At 47.1% G+C, this 17,323-nt stretch overlaps 1 protein-coding gene across 5 annotated transcripts in view; it reads left to right on the top strand.

Annotated features, from left to right (window-relative positions):
* RAPGEF4 (Rap guanine nucleotide exchange factor 4) overlaps window positions 1-17,323 on the top strand; it is an 88,614-nt gene that overhangs the window by 26,187 nt on the left and 45,104 nt on the right. Inside the window, exon 1 of one of the 5 annotated variants that reach the window (XM_061557549.1) lies at window positions 8,074-8,276. The exons of the other annotated variants lie outside the window; for them this stretch is intronic. The gene's annotated coding sequence lies outside the window, so the exon portion shown is untranslated. Of the gene's footprint in view, window positions 1-8,073; window positions 8,277-17,323 lie in introns of those variants that run through there. 5 annotated transcript variants of the gene reach the window in all.

Here is a 17,323-nt window from a genome sequence, read left to right on the forward strand (position 1 = left end):
TTACGTATTTTACGATGCAGTCTGCGCGTTGCCAGTGTCATCATAACACCTTGCCCGTGCTGTCAACTGTGTCCGGCGCGCAGAGCTCACACCGCACGCACCACACTCGACAAACCCGCAGCGCTGAGTTTAATGATGGAGCCTTCGTGAGCATCGGTGTGAATGGACGCATTGACCCTGCGCTGAGCAAAAAACAGATTGAGGACGAACATGTCCAGAAGCTCTGCTAAGGGTTTCTTAAGTATAATTTCCCTGGAAATATTAGAAATTGGGAACATGTCTGCTTCATTGTAATTTAATTTGTGGCACGCTAATGGCGATGAAAAAGCATTTGCCCTTGACATGTTACCACACTCATTGGGCCACGCACGAGGGCAGTAATGGCTGTTTTCATACAGCAGACTATAAATAGAATGACTTGTCTCAGTCAATTAGTGTCAAGGTACGCCGCAATGTGCATATGAGCGTCTACTGCGCGGCTTCTCATACATAAAGGATGTGCATTGTGAACACGGTTGAACAAGACAAACTCACGGGTAAAATGGTATCGCCACCCCATTTCAGATTTGGCCTTTCGCGCGTGCCGCCGATTCGCGAGATCAGGCCAAGCTTTGGGCGTCAAGGATGATTGATAATTACCAGTGACTGACGTGCAGTGATTATGAATGCCAATAAAAGAAGTAATTTTTGTGGTTAGATTGACTATTCATGCTGCCCTGACACTGAAGAGAGCAATCCTCATTATCCGAGAAATTATGAACGATTCAGACTCAGATCATCCCTACATACACGGGAACGCCAATGTGATATGTTGCTGCGTGTCTTGCTTTTTTAAGTCAAGAATTAGTTGTCCGTGTAAATGCAAAACAAAGGCCGTGAACAGGTAATGGACAGCAGATGTGGTGGCTTGTATTGGTTTGTGATTCTGAGTTGCAGAAGCAGAGACGATATCATCGTTGTTTTGCGACTAAAGGATGCAAGTTGCTACGATTCTTCCAATCTCTGTCTCAGAAATAACATAGAGTCATGAATCGGTGCAGTTGCAACACTGTGTCAACGGCAGTTATGGAGGATACTGCAATGCCATCTATTAACCGTAACGGAAACGCATGAGGCCATTCTTTGAGTTATAATAATCTGGTATAATTTGTAAAATGTGTCTTTTTTGTGTTCATATTTGTGAGAAATCGTTCTTCTACTGAGCAGATGTGTGTCCACAATAAAGACGGGGTGTCACACATTGAGATTTGCAGAGGCAGCGATGTGCAGGGATTGGCACAGTACAGATATCGAAGTTGGCTGGCAGATTTGGTTTAAAGTCGCTTTTCAGAAATACTCGAAAAGGACCGATCACACTTTCTAACCATTACTTAACGAGGCATTTTTGGGCAATTCGACGAATGTGATTGTTATAGTCGTGGCATACGTTGAGCGACCCAAAACATTTGGTGTCATAAAGACAACAGAGGTTCTGTGAATCATACTCTTAGGTTTTTTTCCGTAAAGTCACGTAGGTAAAAATATAAAATAAAGAATTAATAAAAGTAGTAATGAAAATAAAATAATAAATCACGACGTTTCGGAGGCAACACAAGTCTCCGTCATCAGGTGGGACCGTCACAGCTAAAATTACTTGATGCAGTAATTTTAGCTGTGACGGTCCCACTTGATGATGGAGACTTGTGTTGCCTCCGAAACATCGTGATTTATTATTTTACTTTATTTCTATTATTACTTTTAGTAATTTTTTTATTAAATTTTTTTACCTACGTGACTTTACCGAAAAAAACCTAAGAGTATGAATCCTTGCAGTCACGACAGCTTCAAATCTAGTTCTCTGAATCGCTCTTTATCCCCAAAGTCGACTGCCTTGTGGCAAATGGGAGGCTGTGCAGTGCCACACACGTATCCAGCACTCAGCTGGGTCCTCGCTTCTTGGCGTGGACATGGTTTGAGTAACAATCATAATTCGGATGTCCCAATTTGAATCCACTTGATGGCTTCTGAAGACACTGAGTGCATGCCACTTGTGTACCTCCAGGAACTGACGGCAGTTTACAATGGGCTCCATCGTTCAGTGCGGTGTACAACCGTCGCACGCCATTTGTGGACGAGGTGACTGCTGGTGCCGTGGCCGGCTCGCAAACTGTTACTTGTGGACCACTGATGGTCACACGGTGGCGTCTCCTGTCAGTGCCTTGTTAGGAACGGTGGACGATTTCCCAGATGTGTGTTTTTTTGTCCCCATGCCCTTCAAGGCTGAGCCGTGGTACGACTAAAAGCGTGGTTAATGGAGTTAAGTCAAAGCACGCATAACGCTGCCGTGAAGATGGAAACGCTTTCCATTGCCAGTGCCACCTGCTCGTGATGATGAAGGAAACTGGCGTGGCGTGTGGGTGGTGGGCAGGGGAGGGGGGAAGCGGGGATGGAGGTGAGGGTTGAACTGTGTGGGCCAGTTGACCCAAGCTCGCTGTGCAACCACACGTGACAGGCAGAGACGTACACAAATAAGAATAGGCTTTACCCTTTCTGGCAGTAACACAGCTGTTAAGATGTTCAAACACCAAATAGATGATACCTATTACAAGGCGTTACGAGCTGTATTAGCCTGCACGTACTTGTGGCAAAAGATGTAAACAAACATGCTCTGATAATTATATATGCGATGTCTTTGCAACTAATTGGCCGACACCAGAGAGGCAGCCTTCGTCATGGCCTGGTCTCACCAGAGAACGCCAAAAGGCGAACAGAATACAAAGGCAATGGAAGTATCAAAGTATTCATAGCTCGGCTTGAGCGGTCATATTAACACTTGTTTGATTGCCAGAAAGAAGCCTATTTTTCATCATTTTGATACTGGAAAACACACCCCACGGGGTGCAGATACGAACAATCATTGACAAGGAAATCATCCGACGACGACAGCTGGGGATTGCTTTGCAGGATCAATACTGGCTGTATTCATCGCGTTATTTCGCAACCGTTGCACAAGAACGATGTTCAAAATGCAAACGTACGCGCCGCAAAGACGCCCCGTGCAGGACGCGTCTCCAGCGATTATGTAATACCGTTGGGGCGCACGTCGAAATCACAGCATTGATTTTTTTTTTTTTAAAAACGTCGCACGCTATTTACTCCGCACGGTGCTCGGTGATGCGAGCAGAGGCGAGGGTGAGATTTATTCGCGGTTTCCCCCCCATCCCCGTGCCGCTGGTGACTTCTGTCCGAGGACCCTGTACTCGTCAGGCAGCTAAAACTGTGGCTGAAATGACCGTGAAGGCGGCCAGAGTGGCGTGATGAACGTGGATTTGGTGGCGTGGAAAGGTCACTCGAATGAAGGTAGGGGTATTACGGGCGCTGCGCTCTGCTTTTATTTATTGCTGTATGGCTCTGGTTATTTTTTATGCAATGTTATATATATATATTTCTCTGAGGTGTATTTTTCACTTTATATTCTGGCTTTTATTGTCTTGTTAGGAAAGCATTTTGTCCCTCTTTATGTAATGTCAGGTACATATTGCTCTGATGTGTATTTTACACTTTATATTCTGGCTTTTATTGTCTTGTTAGGAAAGCATTTTGCCCCCTTTTTTACACTATCCATGGTGTCTCAATTAATGACCTTGTTTCTTACACAAGGCATGCAAATGCATCGACTGTGCTCTGGATGTGTAAAAGAATATCTGCCTTCTGGATGCGTACACTCAAAAAGTACCCAACATATTCTTTTGAATCTAAAGAACATTGCGAAGACGTTTCGCTAAATTTGTGGCTGGGGTTTTTTTTTCTTCTCCCGTGCCAAACTGCGCCAAGTTTGAACAACAACAAAAAAATTGTGGCGTCGTCTGCCCGTGCTCCGTTCAGCGTCGCCGCGTTACGAGAGGGGCGCTCAACGCGATGTTGGCTGGAGGGATCCTCTCTTCCGTGGCGTGAAGAGAAGCGGGACAGTGGTGGTGGTGGTGGTGGGGCAGATCTCGGCGCACGCTTCACCGGCGCTCCCCCCCCCCCACTCGTCCCTGCACTCCGCGATTCAAACCGCACTCGTTCGGTATGCGCCACGGTGGCTAGGAAATGTTAACTACCCCGCCAGGTATACAGGAGGTCGTTGGTTCGATCCCGGCCCTCTGACGATGGCTGTATACTATGAGACCTATATAGTAGTAGGTTTTTACCCTTTAAACTGGTACAAAACTGGCACCTTTATACAAGGCATCATGTTTGCAATAACCGCAACACAAGCAGTCAAAATGCAACAAAAAAAAAAAACAACTCTGATAATGACAGTGCATATCATTATCAGAGTTGTTTCTTTTTGTTTGCATATCATTATCAGAGTTGTTTCTTTTTGTTTGCATTTTGACTGCTTGTGTTGCGGTTATTGCAAACATGATGCCTTGTATAAAGGTGTCAGTTTTGTACCAGTTTAAGATGGCTGTATAGTTGGAGTTTGCGTGCCTCTGTCCCTGTGGTCACGTGAATTTTTTTCCCTGGGGTCCTTCGGGTTTTCCCTCCACATTTATAATCAACGTGCGTTTAGACTATTTGGCTGCTAGATATTTAACACACGATAAGCCACCGCGTTGACCTATCATTTGTGATAGCTAGGTCGCTTCTGAAAAAGAGCTACATAGCTCAGTGGGCCTTACCTGGTAAAATAACAAAACATTGTAGCTAAGTTTCGATTGAAAGCTTTCGTGACTGCAGGGATTCATCTTCTTGGTTCTTTCGGTAAAGTCACGTAGAAGGGAAATAATAAAATAATTAAAATAAAACATAATAAAATAATTCTCACGACGTTTCGGCCACAACGCAAGCAGCCGTCCTCAGGGGAAGAACAGGTCTGTCGGAAAGACAGCATCATTCAGACGAAGAACAGGTCTGTCGGAAATACAGCGTCAGACCTGTTCTTCACCTGAGGACGGCTGCTTGCGTTGTGGCCGAAACGTCGTGAGAATTGTATTTTATTATGTTTAATTTTTATTATTTTATTATTTCCCTTCTACGTGACTTTACCGAAAGAACCAAGAAGAGTTGTAGCTAAGTTTAGGTAGGCAGCGCGCACGCAAAGTTCAAGCACCACCTGAAGCAGCGTGCGAGATGAAGCGAGCAGTGTCGTGGAAGTGCTCGTGGGCTTGTGCGGGGGAAGGCAGCAGCCACGGCAAGAGCTTTCACCCAGGAGGGCTCGAGCGAAACCTCCCCTCCGATCGCCGGGCTTTACAGATGGAGGGTGAAACGAGTATAAAAAATTCATTGTAAGTGCTGTAAGGCCTTAAAGAGTGCTCTAAATAAATAAGTTGCCCATTTTTCCCCACCCTCTCACAAATTGGGCAATGCATTGCTCCTGCGGATTAAAAAAAAAATTTACTTTCGACTATTTTTTTTGCAATGTATTTATAGAACATTTGTTGAGCCAGTGGCACTCCCTCCCAGGGGCCTGGGTTTTCCCTCCTTGCACTCACAGCAACCATCGTGAAGGCCTGGCCCGTGACCCATTTCCCCGCTTCTCTGTCTGCAATTCGCTCGGGAAGAACAACGTTCTCGTCTCGTGGAGAGCCAGAGACACGATTTGCGGCTGAGAACGAGAGATGCTCGTGACAGAGAAATTACTGTAGTTTTCTCTCTTCATTAGAATCAAGCTCGTGAAGCGACCTGCGACTTTAACTTTCATGCAGCCTAACTCTTAAAAAGAAGAACACATTTGTTCCAGTGAGTCAAGGAAAATTACTCCTTTTTCCTTTTAGTGTACCGTTGGCTGAAGGTATGCATTAAGCCGAATACATTCAATGATAAGAGATACATGACGCAAACAGTAATCATTCATAAACATAAGAGCACCCTGCATTACTGCATGACAGTGTGCTTCACAATGTGTCTGTACTACATGCTTTAGGATGTAAATGTAGAGCCTTTTGTGCATCCACTGCTAGATTAGGGCCTTCCCTCAGGGTTATTACAAAAGCACATCGCACCCTGCAGATGTGCAATGCAGTATTTGTCCTGCAAATTTAATGAAGATATTTGACTTCGGTAGTCAAATACGTGTGTCAGCTCACCACTTGACTCTTACGAGGGGGTTTACTAAATTGTTAATCACATTCATTATTAAGACAAAAGTGTTTTAAAGAATAAAACAAACCGACTCGGTCGTGCGATAGCAATGCCCTCAATGCGACTAAACTTGCTCGATGCTCTCACTCTCACTTTGGTTGTGGCCAAGGATTCATTTTCTCGCCGAATATTTCCTCGGCCACTGGTAAACTGGAAGCGGTGGCACGGCAATCGTTGCCACAACCGCAGCGGGAGGCATACTGGATTTCGGGTGCTGGGTGCGGAACGATGTTCTGGGTTCCCCGGCTCCGCTGCTCAAGTTAAGCTCCGGCTGTACCCCTGCACAGCGACGACTCGGGAGACGTTGGTGGCTGCAGAGCAGCCGCCATCGTCGTGGTTCGATTGGCGCCATATTCTTAGGTTTTTTCGGTAAAGTCACGTAGGTAAAAAATTTAAAATTAATAAAAGTAAAATAAAATTATAAATCACGACGTTTCGGAGGCAACACAAGCTTCCGTCTTCAGGTGGAACCGTCACAGCCCGACAGCTTGTGTTGCCTTCGAAACGTCATGATTTTTATTTTTATTTTACTTTTAATAATTAAATTTTTTTACCTACGTGACTTTACCGAAAAAAACCTAAGAATATGAATCCTTGCAGTCACGAAGCTTCAAATCTAGAATCTATTGGCGCCGTCAGAGGGTCGCTGTTGACGTTCCCGTCCTCGCGCCAGGATGAGAGAGCGCAGCGGAGTTCGCGTATCCACTGAGCCTCCGTCTCTGCTTTGGTCCAGAAAACAATTCAGGAAATTGCTGTGAACATTTTTACCCCCCCCCCCCCCCCGAGGTTATTCATGCCTCCTCCTTATTAGATTCCCCGTAACAATCAGCCAATGCGCATCTGTGCCGTTCCTGGCGGAGCCACCGCGGCGGCGTGAGGATTGTTGCCGGGCTGTGTTTTAAGCCGGGCTGTGTTTAAGCCGGGCTGTGTTTAAGCCGGGCTGTGTTTAAGCCGGGCTGTGTTTAAGCCGGGCTGTGTTTTAAGCCGAGCTGTGTTTTAAGCCAGGCTGTGTTTAAGCCAGGCTGTGTTTAAGCCGGGCTGTGTTTAAGCCAGGCTATGTTTAAGCCAGGCTATGTTTAAGCCGGGCTGTGTTTAAGCCGGGCTGTGTTTAAGCCAGGCTATGTTTAAGCCGGGCTATGTTTAAGCCGGGATGTGTTTAAGCCGGGCTGTGTTTAAGCCGGGCTGTGTTTAAGCCGGGCTGTGTTTAAGCCGGGCAGGGTCGCTGCGTGAGCCAGCGGAAGAGCGCTTTCACTCACTCGCTCGCTCGCGGGGGGCGGGTGGTGAGCGACTTCGCCACGGCTCCTCTCGTAGCCACGAGGTGCCGCCTCCGTGGTCTTCGCGGGCACCGTGGATATTGCTCGCGTGTGCGTCTCCTCGTCGCGCGACACCTGCATTGCCTCCGGCGTAGGGGCATGACAAGATGGGCATCCTGGCCTCGTTCGGTTTGTCGTCGGGCTGAGTTCTGGTTGGAGCTACCGATACAAATGCACATTCTACAGCTTGCTCGTTCGTGCTTTAGAACAAACATTTTTTAAAAGAAATACTGGCAGCTTGATTTCACGCTGGGGTGATCACGAACCAAATTCGTATTGTTTCATTTGTAGCTTTTCCTGCTCTACTTTGAGACTAATGATTACATTTTACTAATCTCCAGCAATCGTTTGAATGCATTTTTTGGACAACTTCTTCGGAAGTTTAAGTTGGCATTTCACAATTAAAAAAAAAACGTGGTGGACATTTGGAAAATCCGATGGAGACCCATCATCCATCGTCGCTGTTAAAACAAGACATCTCAAAGTTCCGTGATTATTCTTCGTCGTCGTCCGTCCTTCCAAAACCTCATTGCCCGCCTGTCCTTTGTAGCTAATTCCTCTGGCCCCTCCCCAATGCGCCCCCCCCCCCACCACTCCGAATATAAAAGCCACTCCGGTGGTGTTTTTTTCTCCTCCCGGGGCTGGAGGAGGAGAGCACGAGTCGGGCTGAAGAGACCGGAGGAGCACTTCTTGGCCGCTGCGTGCTGGTTTTGTTCTCTCTCGCTCTCTCTTCGGGTTTGAACGTTTGGAGCATTTTGTTCATTTTTACTGCAATTTTTTTTAATTGAGGATGAGCAAGTTCCACATCGCCATCTTCTCGGAGACTCCGTCCTGAGAGGAGAGGGAAGCCTGCAGGTTGGAACAACTCCTTTTCCTTGTGATTTTAATTTCCATAAAAAATGTTTAATGTTGTTTTCCTACACATATATTAATTGCATGCATTCTGAATTGGAATTATTGTTACACGTATTAGTTGCAGTCTCAAATAACCTAATACCCAATGAATACCTCAGTTTTAGGATAAAAATGAGTCGTTCATCATTCAAGGTATCTCTTATTAGTGTTAAGCCGTTTTCTATGTTGTAAAAATGTGTGTCACTGCACGATAAGGTGAAAAGATTGTCCTTGTAAAACTGTGTGACCAGCTGCACTATCTGGCAACCGTGTGACCTTGTTCAGGGCATGTCAATACCATCAATGCTTTACAGCGGCTGATTGTATGCGCGTGTTGAACTTATCTCGCACCGTACGTAGCCAACCGTGCTAATCGGAGGTGCAGGGGAAGGACAACAAACTAAACACAAAAAGCAATCAGTTTTCAATATAGATTTAAAAGTGCATCATAGCTCCCAGTGGCTTCCTGATATCGGAAGGAAGAGCGTTCCAGACGGCCGCAGACGCACGCCGGAAAGCGCGCGATGCGGTGGCCGTCTTTGTCCGATGGTTCAGCCAAGAGCCGCTGCGAGGATGACCGGAGTTTGCGCGCTGGTTTGAGCTCTTTGACAAGATCGCCGAGGTGTTGTGGTTCATTTGCGGCGGGCACTTTGATCGCGACGAGTGCGACCTCGTATAACGTGTCCGTTTGGCAACAGGAAGCCAATGCAGCTCAGCAGAGCGCTGTGCATTGCCTGGAGGACTTTACTCACTGCAGCGCGATTTAACAAGCGTCTCAGACGTGCCGATTTCGAGCCTCAGGCTCGTCTGTGAAATATTCTGCGCCTTCCAAATTGCAGTTGAGCAGTGAGTGCTTGTACGTGTACGGAGGAAGCGTCGATGCTGATTGTGCAGCGCGATCCACGTACGTTCCCGCAGCGCGTGACCGTGTTTTGGGTTCCTCTGTTCATTCGTCTGTCAAAGCCGCACTGTCACTGGACACGCAACAGGCACGCACATCCCATGATGATGTCGATGACGATGTTACATAGCATGACTGCTATCACGATGGTTATACAACTCTTGGCTGTAAGCACAGTCCTTCATGAATACAGCCTTTTGACAATCTACTCCTGGAGCAAGACCTCCACGTACGTTTTGGTCATGGGAGTTGTTTGACCATACTTCACCACACTGGTCAGTGCGAGTTAACAACGCTAAATGGAAACTGGAATATTTTATCCTTTTTATAATCGTTGTCTCTTCGCGTATTCGCATTGTTATCTTTGCAAACACTAAGATTACATAATTTGTGTTGCAACGCACGTTGTGTTACATCGTTCTCGTTGTGGAGCATGATCATGGTTAATGTGTGGCTTGCTTCAAATGATTTCTCACCCTCACCGTGCACACGCCCCACCCACTCTCACTTCCCTACTGCCACTCCCTGCTCTCACTCCCCACTCTCACCACTCTCACTCCCCACTCTCACCACTCTCACTCCCCACTCTCACCACTCTCACTCCCCACTCTCACCACTCTCACTCCCCACTCTCACCACTCTCACTCCCCACTCTCACCACTCTCACTCCCCACTCTCACCACTCTCACTCCCCACTCTCACTCCTGTCACGTGTACTCAGTCCATGCTCTCTTGTTCTGTCTTGTGCTTGGAGCTGCTCCGCACTGTTAACTCTTAACCCTACAGCATGACCGTGTGTTTGCATCATAACAGGCGAAGTTCTGCGGAAGCCAAACACTCTTTCAAAGCCCGCACTCGAAGCTAATCTTAACCAAACGTTAAGCATGCGTTAGTGAGTTTGATTCTTCTCCAGGAGTATTTTTTTCTGACACATTTCTCCACGCGCGTACACTCCGCGCATGCAGCGTGCGTGCGTGCGTGCGTCGACACGAATATATATCTGCTACAAACGACATACTTGCCACATGCCATAGCATGCCAAGAGCACGCGTGGTGCCGACATCGTTCGTCACGGTACGGCGCTGTGGCGTCACCCCTCGACACCCAGTGAAGGCCACTTCGGGACGAGAAGTGTCGCCGGGCCTGTGGCTCGTGCAGACAAAGCGTATCGCGCGCGTGATTCACGCCTGGAGCAGGTGCCCGTTGGACGTGTTGCTGTTGTTGCAAGAGGTTAACGCTTGGGTCACTGCCGATGATCAATTATGCACGAAGGTTCACATTTCAATCCATCCCGCTCTGGACGCTTGAGTGTGAAGGAGCTGTGCTTTATCCGTGACCTGTTAGTCACTTACTTCCCTTTTTAACAACAACAACACGAATGTGAAGCTAGGACCAAAACAGATGACGCGTCGTGAGTGGCGATGCGAGAACATGGAATGTATTTATTTTATTATTGTTGTTGTTGTTATTATTGCTCTGCTTGTTTATGCAGGAAAGCCTTACTGAGTCTCGGGGCTCCTTTTCAGGAGGGTCATGCCACGTTTTCGGATTTTTATCAGGCGATGTTACTGCGGTGCGTAACTCCCAATTGGGTCACTTGCAGGTAATGTTGTAGGATGAGGATGTTTGGTCGATACCCTGTAGCATTGGGGGGGGGGGGGGTTGTTAGTTGTGGGAGAAAACCGAGGGAGCCGGAAGAAAGCCATGTACAACAAGAAGAGAACACAACAAACGCCACGCAGGAAAGCGCCCCCCGAGTCTAGAATCGAACCCAGGTGCTTCTTGCTGCGAGCCGAGAAGGACCAGCAGCAGTTATCGCGAATTATCGTGACAGCGCGACAAGACCAGAAAGCTTCCACGAATGTGACAGCCCCAGGCCAGTTGCTATGCCCCCCCCCCCCGGACTTTGCGCTCACGCTGAGCACGCTCGCCGGAGCTGCTCCAAGGAGAGGGGGAGAGACGTCGCCTTCTGAGAGCCGTCGCGAGGGCGCGGAAGCCGCAGGAAAATGCCTCCCGCCCGCCCGCCCACTCCACTGAGGTGGCAAGCGCCGCTGTAATTTTCACTTTGCCAGAGCCGGAGTGTCCCGGTCTCCCCTGCGCCAAACGGTCTCGGCTGATGGCTGTGGCACAAAGCCGACAGAACGACGACGTGGTCAGCATGGTCATCGCAGCGACTGATTGCTTTTAACCACGAAATCCAAGCTCTCAAACACTCGCACACACGCGCACTCACGCGCTCACTCCTGCCGCGCTTTGTTGTGAGCCAGAATTTTTCACGTATGAAATCGCATGTAAATTATATAGAAAAAAAATGTAGTCAGTTGGTGCGCGTGAATCTCTATAGAATCCGTCCTACAAAGATTACAGAAGAAGTCTTTGGCGCGGAGTGAAACAGAGTGTTGAGGGTGCGGTATTAAGTGACCACAGCGAAGCAAATATTTCTCCAGACAATTTGAATGACGGACAAAAAAAAAGTCTCCCTTTGCGTTGTGCAAAGGTTAACGGGAAGTCGTGAGAAGTGTCTGCCCGAGTGGCAGTGAGTTGGAAGAAGCTACGATGGGAGAGGATGCCAAACACAAGCCAATGGAGGATTTTGCAAATGATAAAAGAGACGTGGTATATGTTTCCCTGTAGCACGGCCTTATTTAAATGGGGGGCGTACACAAACTCACAATGGGGGCCACGACAGTCAATGTTAGATATACGTGAAACAAATGTTAAACCCTGAACAGAATGAGCACTGACATGGTCTGCTTTTGTCTGTCATTCATTCTGCTCTGGCTCCCACCCCCTGCTGTGTACATGAGGGTAAGGCTGAGATGCTCATTACGTAAATTGTAAGAATTTTTTTTATTTTGTACCACATTAATTTTTTTTACCTGATTTTCCCAATTTAGAGAGCTGAGCCTTTAGCAGCGGTGGGAAGGGTGGCGGGGCGCGGGGGGGGGGGGTCTTGCCTCCTACAGCCCCTCCCCACCCTCCCGATACTACGGGGCTGCATGGCTGCAAGGCTAGCTTCAGCATTCGGAATCACATGCCGCGGATTGGAGGCAAAATATAACACAAGAGTCCGCGGAGAAAGTGGTGGCTGTGACGGTTCCACCTGAAGACGGAAGCTTGTGTTGCCTCCGAAACGTCGTGATTTTTATTTTATATTACTTTTATTAATTTTAATGTTTTACCTACGTGACTTTACCGAAAACAACCTAAGAATATGAATCCTTGCAGTCACGAAAGCTTCAAATCTAGAACTTAACGGAACTAAGATGTGTAATTATAGTGGTTCATGGACGAGGAGAATGGGTCAGTGGCTGTAAAGTCAGAGTTTAAGGAAAAGGTCCGAAATGGTGGAGTCGTTGAAAATAATGGATTGCTTACGAAGCGAAAGAACATTGGCTCCTTGTGTGTTCAGTAAAAAAAAAACGGTCTTAGCTAATCCAGGAACAAACAGGATAGAGACAAGAATACAGAGTGGATAAACATAGACAAGGGAGTGAATAGAAGGAGAGATATAGAGCACATCTATTGTTCCAAGGGGAAGGAGATGGTGCGAGATATATTACAGGGATTGAGATGAACAATGCAGGACATACAACAGATATGTATTGGGCACTCAGAGGTTGATAGTTCGATGAATGAAGTTCTGGAAAGATGTTGGCAAGGATGCCAAGTGGCAGAAAAATAAAGACAGCGTGAAGGAAGAGGGGGGGGGGGCTGAGTATACAGTGAAGATCAAACAGGATGTAGGGAGTGTGAGCCAAAGACCCGCCATCGGGCAGAGGACTAAAGAGAGAGAGAGAATGAGACAAAAGTGCCCCGGGAAACACCATGGCCTAGAAAAGGCAAAGTGAAGATTATAAATTAAACCCAACGGGGAATTTTCACCGGGGGCAGTCACCGTAGCGTTCGAGGCAGACGAGCAGCGAGCGCGGTGATTCGTGTCAAAAGGTGGCACGGAGGTCAAGCAAGACGGAGCATTTATAGGAATATAATCATCCGTTGTAAAGTGACAACGGAATATATTGCTGAGGTGTTGGAATTATTTATCACCTGGTAAATATTGACACGAGTGAGAAAATCGTCCATAAGAGCTCATTGTGGCAACTGTTTGTCCACAACTTGCTGTGTTTGTGCTTCGTCGTTTGAGAGACACATTCATGCGGGCTCGTCAGTGTGCGGAGGCACCTCGTCCAGCAGTGGATTGAGAAATGGGTCTGTGAGCTGTTATTATCATTAGAAGAGAGGGCGCTAAATGCAGAACATCTGGTGGAGAGCGTGAACACAGGAGATGTACGGGAATGAAAAGTCTGGCTCATGTGAAATTCATGTGTCCGGGGACCTGGTGGCTTGAGGGGGGGGAGACGGCTCGGCTTTGATGCCTGCCACGGTTGGTCACGTGAGCTCGAGAGCAGCGTAACCCGACTGCGCGTCGCGCTCTTAACTGGGATTATTCAAGCGAGGTTGTCATGACCAGCCCCCCACCACCCACCCCTCTGTCCGTGATGAGGCGTGATATTTGTTTTATCCTTTGTGCTTTAAAGCCAGAGATGCATGGACACTGATGGCAGCTTCAGGGCCCAATTTTAGTTGAGGAATTGGGGGGCAAATGGATATTTTTCCAGGGCCCAAAACTCCACGGAGACCTGAGGTCAATCACTATTGGTGAACTTTGTAATTACCCCAAGGTATCACGATCCATTTGATTTGTGATATAGTATTTAAAAATGTCGTATATCAGTTTCATTTATTTAACGGTAGGTTTTCTTTCTCTTAATATATTTATTCCCTTTAGTGCGACGTCATAGTGATAAATCCATTCTACAATATGAGTAGAGTTATTATTTCAGCAGATATTGAATGGGCACTTGTGAAACACACTTGTTTTCCAAAAAAGTTCAAGTGTAGAGCACAAACGTTTACACTTACACGCCCGTCTCTCGTGACATGCTTGTAAATGCAGAGTGACATATGCAGGAGGCATGTCAGAGGAAACGTGAAAAACGACGAGATTGACAGGGAATGCTTTACGAGCTCGCCCGACGCAGAGATGGCTTTTAGCCAACCGCATATTAGGTACGATCGCGACAACGTGATCTGAAATTTCAGAGAGAGCATGGGACAGCCGGAGCTAAAAGCTGCTTACGTTACAACCCTTAGGGACTATGTCGAGACCCCCACTTACCTCCCAGCTGCCCTCGCAGGCGGCGTGCCACGTGGACTCACGGGGTTACGCGCGCGCGCACTCGGCCCAGCGGTGCGTTCTGCCACTGGGGTTGTGCCGTTCGTTGTACGAAATGTGTCGGGAGGAGGGTGCTTTCCGTGCAATTGGAGGGAATGAGGATAGAAACATTTGTCACCTTCGATATTAATCACCGTCAGCCGGGCCAAAGGCTGTGATGTCTTATAATGACACTGCTCCCTCGGTGACTCATTCTGAAGGAAAAAACTCAGTGCTGTGTCCGATGATGCGCCGTCGAGCTCGCTTATGTGGCTGTATATGCGTATTCTAGATTTGAAGCTTTCGTGACTGCAAGGATTCATACTCTTAGGTTTTTTCGCTAAAGTCACGTAGGTAAAAATAAAAATAAATAAATAAAATGATAGAAATCAAATAATAAATCACGACGTTTTGGAGGCAACACAAGTCTTCGTCATCAGGTGCGTTCCATGTACAGCCTGGGCAGAGTGGCAGCATCCGACTCGGGGGAGAGGGTGTGGGAGGGGGCTAGGACCAAACTTTGAATTCCCTCGAGACCGCGGGCCTCCGCCGCAAGCGTCGTCAGTGCCTCCCCGTGAATAACCTCGCATGCAGTGCAGCGCTGCCATGACAGATAAACGCGCGGCGTGAAGAACGACGCCGAGGAAGACACAGCGGCAGGTCCGGCGTGCAGATCACGTGACGGGGGCCGTCTTTCTTTTTAAATCCTTTATATTAAGTTCGCTTGCTTGCTTGCGTGCTTGCTTGCTTGCGCGCTTACGACCGTGCAAATATTTCGGTCGTTTTTTAACCCACTTCCCGTGATCCAATCGAGCTGACATTTTGCACACAGACTCGTTGTGCGTGACAATTTATTTTCGTGAAAAATTTTTTCCAAAATTTTCCACTTTTTAGGAAAACATAATTCATATTTAATTTAAAATACCAATGTGATAAAGATAAAAATGAAACTCTTACTCAAGAAAAACAGAAATGAATAATAAATTAAAACCGATGCCACGCATATAAAGGATTTATAGTGAAAAACTTTGTTTTTACGGGTTAATTTTTTCTCTCTCTCTCTTACCGAGCCGGCGTCTCTCCGTGGCTTGCTTTGTCAACAGATCGCCTGCCACGTGTCTCGTGCAGGGGAATGCGGAGGAGACTCGTCGTTAAAATTTTGACTTCAAACTGTCGTGGCTGCAGGAATTCATATTCTTGGTTTTTTCGGTAAAGTCACGTAGAAAGAAAATAAAAAAAAAATAGGAAAATAAAATTAAAGTAAAAAATAATAAATATTAAAAGCAAAAAATCCACGACGTTTCGATCGCAACACAAGCGGCCTTCATCAGTCGGAGAGAAGACCGCTTGTGTTGCCATCGAAAGGTCGTGGTTTTTTTATTTTATTATTTTCAATTTATCATCGTAAATTTGGATTTTTATAAAAAAAAGTTTTTTTTAATTTTATTACATTTTCTTTCTACGTGACTTTACCGAAAGAACCAAGAATATGAGACTCATCGTGTTCGGGGTGGGGGGGGGGGAGTTAAGGGGACGGTGCACACGGCCACAGTAACACTGAAAGTTGAAACCACGAGGGGCGGCTGCCACTCTCTCATCCGTTTAATGTTCAATGCAGATCATTGTGTGCAGGGTGAACAGGTGGCTTTAATATCCGGAACGTTTTGGTGCGATTTCGTGTGCAATGCCGTTTTTTTTAATTATTTTTGGTGACGTTAATTCCATTCGAATTGTCATCTGTTACATTATGTTACTGGTAGGAACCCACTGGTTCCACCAGCCCACAGGGGATTATTGTGTCCGTCCGTCGTGCAGGGAGGGGCTGGGTGGGGAGGGGAGGGTGGTGAGGGGCTGGTTGGTGAGGGTGGGGAGGGGCTGGGTGGGGGGTGGGAGGGGTGGGGCTGGGTGGGGAGGGGCTGGTCACCCCGTGGTGCCCTTCTAAAACTCAACGTTTAACCTACTCACGCCGGCTTGTGCCCGCCCTCACAGTCGGGCATATTTGCGGAATACACCACGTCGCCGTTGACCCTTGCCATTGACCGAGCAACCCAACGTTCCTACCAGCTCCCTCCGCAGGAATGTGTTTTTATTGCGTGGACCTTCATCGTGTATAGAAGACTTACGTGTCTGTATTGCATGAAAGCAAAGGGAGCGGGAGACGGAGCGAGGGCGATGCAAGGTGTCATAGCGGCCCGCTGAGTCTCATCCTCCGACCCAAAAAGTCAGCGGAAACCCTGGCGATTCGGTAAAGCTCTAAAATAGCCGTGAGAAGAATCAATAAATTAACGTTTATTCGCGAAAATAAACAGTTTTCCATCGTTGAAATGCATGTGTGGGCTGTACAGATAATCCACACGGGGTATTATCTTTAAATTACAAAACGAGTATTTATAAATTATTAACTATTTTTATTTCACCAGGTAAGGCCAACTGAGCTCCACAGCTCTTTTTCAGAAGCGACCTGGCCACAAATGATAGCTCAACGAAGTGGCTTATCATGTGGGAATTTATAGCAGCCAAATATTCTCAACGCATAAACTTGATTTGAAGCTTTCGTGACTGCAGGAATTACTCTTTGGTTCTTTCGGTAACGTCACGTAGAAAGAAAATGGATTAAATAATAGAATACGACGTTTCGATTGCAACACAAGCAGTTGTCATCAGTTAGAACTAAATTTGAGAGAGAGACAAAACACAGAGACGGAGACACACAGACAGACACACAAGCAGAGAGAGACAACACAGAGACACAGAGAGAGACACACAACATAGACACACAGATACCCAATTCCTCTGTGTCTGGCCTTAAATAGAGAGAGGGGGGGCAAAGAGAGAGGTGGGTCTGCTGGAGCAGAGAGATTAGCGATGATAGAGCTGTGTCTGTCTTTC

This window comes from Lethenteron reissneri, chromosome 23 (assembly GCF_015708825.2).
Source record: "Lethenteron reissneri isolate LAM-NWPU_2019-01 chromosome 23, ASM1570882v1, whole genome shotgun sequence".
Lineage (NCBI taxonomy): Eukaryota > Metazoa > Chordata > Hyperoartia > Petromyzontiformes > Petromyzontidae > Lethenteron > Lethenteron reissneri.